General features: G+C 36.9%; 1 non-coding gene across 1 annotated transcript; it reads left to right on the plus strand.

Moving 5' to 3' along the window:
* The first annotated feature begins 6955 nt into the window (after positions 1-6955).
* LOC142521567 (small nucleolar RNA R71) lies at positions 6956-7066 on the plus strand. Its single transcript, XR_012814274.1, has one exon. It is a non-coding gene; the product is annotated as a small nucleolar RNA R71 (small nucleolar RNA).
* Positions 7067-8884: the final 1818 nt, after the last annotated feature.

Below are 8884 nucleotides of genomic sequence, written 5' to 3' on the forward strand. Positions count from 1 at the left end.
TGACTAATCTAGAACTTGAAGAATGCATGGGATTTTAGATTTTCATGCATGAAACTTTGTACCTACATCATGATCACATTTAACCCATCCTTGGAGCCCAAGATTTCGACCATGGCAAGATGAAAAGCCTTCCTTCACCTATAAATACCACCTCAAGGTTGAATTAAAAGTGCACCAAAAAGCCTTGAAGAATTCGGCCCTCACCCTCCTCAAAATCGTCCCAAAAATTTCATCCAAGGCAAGAAGGAGTTCGTATAGTTCGAGTGCTCAGAAAATACGACAAATCGCTGTTGGATCGAAGACCTCATTTGTCAAAGTTACGTCAAAATACTGCCCAAATTCCGAGAGGAAGTTTCGTGCCAAAGTCTACAAAATTCAAGTTTACCTTCAAAATACGGTAAGTGGGTTTTTGATATGTATATTCGTTTGTATTTTTAAACTTGAATATATATTATGACATGCATGATTGTGTGTCTCCATTTTCGAAAATATGAAGTCTGTCCGTTTAAAATTTCGATCGATAATATGCTCAGTCTGTTAATCGAAATTCTTTGGTTCCGCTGAATCCGTATGAAAACTCTGAAATCTGAAAATCTGAAGAGTTCTGTTACTTCTGAATTCTGTTGCACTGTTACAAATTGATTTGAAATGGGACGAGATTTGTGATTCTGTCTGGCCCCCAATGGTGGGTATAAAACCATTTCCGTTTGGCCTCCATTGGTGGGTATAAAACCATGTTCTGTTCTGGCCCCCATTGGTGGGTATAAAACCATGTTCTGGCCTCACCCCTTAGAGGACTAACATATTGGGGACAATTTGACCATGGAAATGAGATGAGTAACAGTGTTCTGTCTGTTTTGTCTGTTCCGACCTGTTCTGTTCTGTTCTGAATTGTTCTGATTCGTTTCTGAACCGCTCTGAATCGTCTGATAACCTCTGGCTCATATTTGTTTCGTTTCTGTTATGATGAGTTAAAAGTAATAAGATTTGAAAGTTTTTTGAAGAAATGTTTTAAAGATTAAGTTCTATATGTATCATTGGAAATCGATCGACCCCCACTTGCTGAGTGTTTCCCAAAACACTCACCCCTTACAAATTTAATATAAAAATGAAGAGCAAATAAATGAGGAGGAACAAGAAGCCTTCTGGGGATGGTAGCCGATGAGCAAGATACAAGAAATCAATACTTTATTTTCCTTTTGTTCAGTTTCCGCATTTGCAACTCTGATGTATTTTTATTCTATTGTCAATGTAAAGACAATGTTTTAATTATGAAAAAGACTGGTTTTTGGCATTTCAATACGAAGCTTAATTGTTTTCAAGAAATTGTTAAACAATGCCGGATGTCACCGACGCTTCGGAAACGGGGCGTGACAAAGACATTCCACAGAGCAATGCCAAGGTGTTGTTGGTAGTTGCAACGTCTGTCATCAGCCAGGACATTTTGCTAGAGTATGTCCATAGAGAGCTTCCCGACGATCTCAGGGAGCAGAACCATCTGGACCAGTGGCACCGCCTGATAGACAATCACCGGTTGTTCACTCTTCTCAACCACCGACGACTTCTCAATCACAACCAAGGCCAGGACATACCTGACGAGGTATTGGCAGGTACTTATTTATTGTATGGTTATTTTGCATTTGTATTGATGATACTAATGCATTCAATACGATTATTTTTGAATGAATTGTACTGATCTGCGCTTTGAATATGGAGTTATTATATGCCGTAGTATCGATCTCTTTTATGTTTGAGAGAGGTTTTGTATTAGTGATATCTATTAGACATGGTATGCTACAGTATGACAGATATGAGATTGAGTTAGATGATATGGTACTTGAGTTATCTGAATGGGATTACATTATTGGGACTGATACGTTGACCAAGTACAGAATTACCGTTGATTATTTCCAACAGATTGTGGAATTCAGACCGGATATGGCTGATAAATGGAAATTTTACGGTAAGAATTTTAGATTAGGATTCCTTGGATAAGGATGATATTGAGGACTCGATTGTTTTAGAAAGGAGCGGAGAGATTCCTTGTCTATTCAGTTGATTACTGAAATCGAGTCTATCATTGGCTGATTTGCCAGTGATATGAGAGTTACTGATGATTTTCCCTAGATGAGATTCCGAGTTTGATTCCAGTCAGGGGATTGATTTAAGCCTTGACTTGATACCATGTACAGTTTTATTTTAAACACCGTACTGAATGATACCGATTGAATTGAGGGATTTGAAAGATCAGATAGCAGATTTAGTAACCGAGAGTTACATCTAATTGAGTATTTCTCTTTAGGAATGTATCAGCCATGTTGTGAGTTGATAAACTCTGTGTTCAGAATATTTTGATGATTCTCTGATTAGTTGATCTATGATATTCTGGGATATTCGAAGATTATGACTGATTTTGTTGAATATCTGAGTGTTGTATTGAATATTCTGGAAATTGGAAAGTTGGATACAGAAACTGTTGAAATATGCATCTTGATTGCGACAGAATGTACTCAGGGTGTTATATCTGAAGATAATATATCTGTTGATTCTAGTACAGTGAAGCCGTGATTAGTTGACTGAGGTCGACATCAGTGTCAGAAATTTGTAGTTGCATGAGTTAACAGGCTACTGTATCTGATTGTTATTCTGAATTGCTTGAGAATGATTATTTTCTGCAGCAGTATTTGATACTGATTGTATACAGTTGAGACTCGATACCGTACAAGCCGAATCAGAGCTGATGTTGAGAGTTGAAACAGTCCAGAAAGTTAATCAGAATGGGCAGAACTTGATTATCGATAGTCAGAACAGGGTATCCATCAGAATATCAGGTAAGTGATACTGCGTTGTATGTGAATAACCGATGGGTTGTGCCAGATATTTCGGATTTGAAATGACTAATGTTGTCAGAAATGCACAATAGTTGATTTCGTATTCGTACTTATAGCAGAAAGATATATGATAATTTGAAAAGACAGTTTTGATAGAAACAGATGAGATTAGATGTGGCAGAATTTGTACTGAATTGTCTGAATTGCCGATAGATGAAGACAGAAAGAATGAAACCAGGAGATGGGTTATATAGCTTATCGATTCCTGAATGGGAAGGGGATTACATTTCCAAGGATATAGTGACAAAGCTACTACAATACTTCCGGGATTGAGTATTGATTGAGTTAGGAGTGATAGACTGACTCAGTCTTCGAGTGCTAGCTCGTACATGAAGATGTACAGATATGATTATATTACTGAGATTTATGTCAGAAAAGTGATCACATTACACAGAGTGTCGAGAGTTGATTATATCAGACCATGATTTTGGTTGAGTTTGCACGTTTGGCGGGAAGTACAGCAAGAGTGGGTACGAGATTATATATGATTATTGCATATCATTCACCGACTGACGGACAGTCAGAGTGGGTTATCCGGATTTTGGAGAATATGCTTAGAGTTATAATGCTTTATTTTAGCACTAGTTGGCAGGATTTATGTCATGTCGTGAGTTTTCGTACAACAACAGCTATCAGACGAATATCGAGATGGCACCATTTGAAACGTTGTACGGTAAGAAGTGCAGGTTCCCTCTTTAGTGGGATGATATCTCTGAGATTCCTGAGATTGGACCTGATATGATCAGAGATACAACTGAGGAAGTGAAGCTGATTCAAAAGAAAATGAAGACAGCTCTGAATAGACAGACTAGATATACCAATGTCGTATGATGACCGTTGGTATTTGAGACAGAAGATTACATAGTGAAATTGACTGGGATTAAACAGATTTGATAACAGCTGTTGCTGTTGATTTGCTATGAGCTGTTGACTGGTATATACGGATGCTGTATAGCCAGTATTTTGAGATTGATTTTATCAGAGTTACTTTGAGTTATATTATGATATTATATTCTTGAAGTATTACTCCAGAATGGAATCAGAATCAATAGAATAAAGATAGTTCGGAACGAAAACTATTCCGTTGTTGAAAGTTCAAAGGAATGGTTAAGACATCTAGGAAGCTCTTTAGAAGACAGAATCTGGAATGAAATAAAGACTCTAGAATTGTTTCAGTGGGGTAAGTTTTCTTTTAGCTTCTGTATATATATCTCCTTCTTTTATAAGATTTGGTATCTGATATGATTACCTGTGATATACAAGTTGATTGCCTGTGATTTCGGGGACGAAATCGTATTTTAGGGGGGGAGAAATGTAATGCCCGAGATTTTAGCTTAATACTTTTGTGTTATTATGTATTATGAATAAGGGAATGGAAGAACAGATATGGAGAAGCGACGTTTCAATTTTAATATAGTTGCAAAGTATAGTGTTGGAGTAGAAAGACCAGTGCACCCGCGGTAAAAGAGCCAGCGCACCCGCGGTGGTTCTTCCAAAATTTTGGAGTTGGTACAGTAGAGTCACCACACCCGCGGTCAAAAATGCACAGCACCCGCGGTCGTGCCTTCTGAAATTGTGGAAGTAGCACAGCACGCTCAGCGCACCCGCGGTTCAAGGGCTAGCGCACCCGCGGTGAGACGTGCAGAACATGCAATGAGCCACCTAGCCTCTCATGCAACATGTATATGTGTGTGTATATATATATATATATATATATATATATAAATATATATCAGCTTCATTTCGTGAGAGAAGACAATCGAGAAACCTTTAGAAATCCCTCAAACTTCACTTTGGTTTCAATTTAGGGTTTTGTGGAATCCGTCGTCTGATTTGTAATCTAACTTCAGTACCGAGTTCCTAGCGACGACAGCTACAACAGGACGTAAGTTTTATTGGATTCTGGTATCATTTGAAATTATGATATTGGGGGAATTGTGATTTGACTGATATATTGTGTTCTGGGTATACTGATTAGTATATAACTGAAGACAGATCGAAGAACGGTTAGTGTATGTAATTGTTATGATTTTTTTGAAGTAATATGATCGAGATTGTACATATTTGATATCGTGACTTATTCTTATTGAAGATTATTATTCCTATTGATATCGATTATGAATTATGGTATTATTTCTGTGATGTTGAGATTGACGGGGCGATCAAGACTGTATTGTTATACCGTCGAAACATCAGTAGATTGATTGTGATCAGATTCAGTAATGATTGAGATTGTATCATGATATCGTTGATATGGATCAGATTTTGTTTGATTTGAGTATTGATCAGAAAAGGTTTTGAATTGAGTTGCATATTGATATTGTGCCTATGCGATATTGTCATTTCAAATTGATATGGACAGATTTGACTTCGAGACTTCGACTTTGTCAGACCGAGAAGAGAAAGGTATAAATTGATGTTGATGCGGGATTGCACAACTCGAGTTAGATTTGACTTGAGTTTCCCAAAATCACATACTTTACTTTATTGCACTGATATTTGCAATTGATGTGATTGATATCTTTGATCTATTGAGTTATGTCTTGAGTCATAGGCGGATCGCCAAGTCGTAGACTATTGATCTCGTGACAGAGGTACCAAATAGTGATAGAATCATCACTGGGCCATTGCACATTGTCACAGAGGTTCGGCAAGATATGCCAGGGCTGATGTGCTTAGTCTTGGACAGAACCGCCAAGACACCGGACGTTTGGTTATATCGAAGTGGATAGAATTGGAGTTTCTTCTATTACTGGTGTTCGATATGGAAAGAGCCAAAGTCCGTGAATAAGAACGTGCCACCACCCCGATCGGGAGTGTAGGTGGGTGTATGTTCTTATTCAGATCGGGATCCCTAGATTAGGATGAGTCGAGTTAGAGTCTAGGAATCACAGAGTGTGATTCGGAGTTTATATTGATTCATGTTCTGATTTTGATACATGTTATGAATATCTGTTTCATGCTGTTATATCTGTTTATATGGAATGCATGTCTGCATGATTTATACCGGGAATGTAATTCTCACCGGAGTTATCCGGCTGTTGTCTTGTTTGTATGTGTGCATGACAACAGGTGGGACATGATCAGGATCAGGAAGAGGATGAGAGATGTTAGTTAGCGTGGAGATCCGGGGCCAGAAGTAGAATAGGATTCAGCACTTGATGTATAGATGTTGAACCTAGTCGAGATAGAAACTTGTAGTACATGATTTGTACTTTTATACTGACATGTATATTACATAAATTACATTACGTTTCCGCATTAATATTTAAAAATAAAATTTAGTCCCACTTTTCTTAATTGTTATAATTGATATTAATAATGATTAAGACATGAATTAGCGTCCGGGTCCCCACAGATGCAAATTTTGCAAGAGTTTCTTCCAAATCACTAATAGATTGACTGTTTTGAATATTGATAGACTCTTGCTTTTGGATAAATTCATAAATTATATCTTCAAAGTTTTTTCTTGGAGGTGTAACATATGGAATTTAACCTTGATGATTTTGGTTACTTTCAAAATGTTTTTGTGAAGGTTGTGCATTATTATCATTCCTCCAACTAAAATTAGGATGATTTTTCCATCCAATATTATATGATTGTGAAAAAAGATCTAATATTGGCTTTTTATAAATGTTAACATAATTTGCTTGTTCATGGAGACATTCTTTAAATGAAGGTAATGTTGAACAATCTTTTGTAGAATGATCATCTGTATCACATATATGACAAACAATTTCTTGAATACATTTTAATTGACCACTCTTTTTCATTTCAATTGACTCAATTTTTCTTGCTAAAGATGCAAGTTTATCTTGAATATCTATATCATATTTAAGATTATAGATACCACCCTCATTTCTTGAATTATTGATTTTAGTTGTTGGTGGTTCTATTGTGCCTATATTATCCCAATTTTGAGCATTTTCTGCTAATGAATCCAAATACTCCATAGCTTCATTTGGGTTTTATTTTCAAAAGTTCCATTACACATGAATTCTATCATTTGCATATCTTTAGGTATAAGAACTTCATAAGAGTGAGAAACTATTCTCCATGTTTCAAAACCATGATGTGGGCATGTATTAAGTAATTCTTTATATCTATCCCAACATTGATAAAATGTTTCTCCTTGTTTTTGAGAAAAAGTTGTAATTTGTCTTTTAAAAGAGTTTGTTCTATGGGAAGGGAAAAACTTTTTGAGAAATTGTTGTTGTATTTCTTCCCATGATCTTATTGAACTTGATCTTAAATTTTGTAGCCATGTTTTAGCTTTATCTTTTAAAGAAAAAGAGAAAAGCTCTAATCGAACTATATCTGTAATGCCCGAGATTTTATTCTGTTAATCTGAGATTATTAATTGATGAATTAATATGATTGTAGAAGGACCACTCCGAGAAAAGAATTGATAAAGAATGAACATTGCATTGTTGGGATACAGTAGGTATTGCGCACATGCGCGGCAGAGAGGTGCGCATATGCACGAGTAGCACATGCCGAGGCAGAAGACCTCGCGCATATGCGCGAGCATGTGAAGAAGCCAAGTGCCGAGACAGTAGGTCTCGCGCGTATGCGTGGGGACAGGGCGCGCATATGCGCGAGCAGATGAGGTGTTATGCGACGAGACAGTAGGTCTCGCGCATATGCGCCGATGATGGTCGCGCATATGCGCGAGACGTGCAGCATGAAGAGTGAGCCACATGTCTTTACCATGCAACAAAATAGGTAAATCCTTCATTTCCAATTCAAAAGCTACAGAGGAAAGAACGAGGCTCCCTGGAGAAATTTTCAAGTTCTTGATATTAGAATTTGATTTGCGCAAGATCCGACCGTTATAATTTCAATCCGACTTTAGTACCGTGCTCCTCTCAATAAGAGCTTCAAGAATATGTAAGTTTGATTTGTTTCCAGCATGGTTTGAAAATATGGTATTGAAGGAATCATGATTTGATCTATATTATCCATTCTTGAGGTTGTTGTAATTGTATAATCGAAATCAGATCGAAGAACGGATGCGTATTAAATTGTTATCATTTTCAGATTGATTTTGATTGAGATTATACCGATTTGAGAATACCAGATTGTGTTTGTTATCGATTATGAGTTATGATTTGTATCTGTTTATATGGTACTCCTCGATATTGTTATTCCAGAGTTGGTATTGAAGACTTCGAAGAACGATCAGAACCAGATTGATATTTAATTTCATTGACCAGATTGATCTACAAAAAGAAAGGTATAAATCAATGTTAAACCAGGAAGATACAACTCGAGTCAGAGATAGATTGAGTTTCCCAAAACCACATACTTAGTCGTATTGCATTGATGTTTGCAATTCATGAGATTGATATGCTTAGTCTATTGATTTATAGCAAAGCATGTATTGAGTCTATGGCAGATGTGCCATGTCTTTGGCAGAGGTGCCAAGTCACTGGAAATTTGGTTTATATCGATGTTGCTTAGGAGTAGATCGACTCCTATTGTAGAGATTCGATATAGAAGGCCAAAGTCTGGGAATAAGAACGTACAACCATCTAGCTGGGAAGAGTAGGTGGAAGACTGTTGCGTTCTTATTTGAACCGGGATCCCTAGATAAGAGTCGAGTCAGAGATTAAGAGTTAAAGAGTTTGGTTTAAAGTTTTATATCGATTCATGTTTTTCATATTATGATACATGCTATTGATAATTGTTCTATGCTTTTATATCTGTTTATATGATTGCATGTATACATTGTTATACTGGGAATATATTTCTCACCGGAGTTATCCGGCTGTTGTTGTGTTTGTATGTGTGCATGACAACAGGTGGGACATGATCAGGGTCGAGAAGAGGATGAGAGATTGAGATTAGAGTGGAGATTCGGACCCAGAAGTGGAGTGGATTTTCATCACTTGATATGTAGTGGATTAACAGTAGTTTGTTATGATTTCTTTTTGTACTAGACTTTTACTATGGATCATGTTGTAGATATTTAACTTGATCTTATGATGTGA

Source organism: Primulina tabacum, chromosome 12, assembly GCF_025594145.1.
Source record: "Primulina tabacum isolate GXHZ01 chromosome 12, ASM2559414v2, whole genome shotgun sequence".
NCBI lineage: Eukaryota > Viridiplantae > Streptophyta > Magnoliopsida > Lamiales > Gesneriaceae > Primulina > Primulina tabacum.